Here is a 676-nt window from a genome sequence, read left to right on the forward strand (position 1 = left end):
AACAGTGAAAAAGTGGACCAATGAAGCCAAGATGGAACTTCAAAGCTGTTTAGACTGCACAGACTCGAGTGTCTTTGAAAATTCCGCTGGCAGCCTGGATGAATATACGGACACTGTCACATCCTATATCAGTTTCTGTGAAGAGGTTTGTGTCCCAACAAAATCATTTCGCACATTCAACAACAACAAGCCGGGGTTCACTGCTAAACTTAAGCAGCTTCGCCAAGCTAAGGAGGACGAGTATTAGAGCGGGGACAGGGCCCTGTATAATCGAGCGAGAAACCAGCTGACTAAAGAAATTACCATTGCAAAGAGGAACTATGCAGCAAAGTTGGAAAAACAGTTTAACGCAAACGACTCTAAATCAGTCTGGCATGCATTCCAATCGCTGACCAATTACAAGCGATGATCCCCCCAAGCTGAGAACAATAGCACATTAGCCAACGACTTGAATACCATCTACTGTAGATTTAAAAAGGACAGTTTCACACAACACACCCACCCGGCCGCACCCGCGACCACAATCACACCTCTGACTTCTGCCTTAACCATCCATGAACACGATGTGAGACGCATCTTCAAACAATAAAAGATTAACAAAGCGGCAGGCCCGGACCATGTGTGCCCATTCTGCCTCAAAGTCTGCGCGGACCAGCTCGCTCCAGTCTTCATTCAG

This window comes from Phycodurus eques, unplaced genomic scaffold, assembly GCF_024500275.1.
Source record: "Phycodurus eques isolate BA_2022a unplaced genomic scaffold, UOR_Pequ_1.1 contig_33, whole genome shotgun sequence".
NCBI lineage: Eukaryota > Metazoa > Chordata > Actinopteri > Syngnathiformes > Syngnathidae > Phycodurus > Phycodurus eques.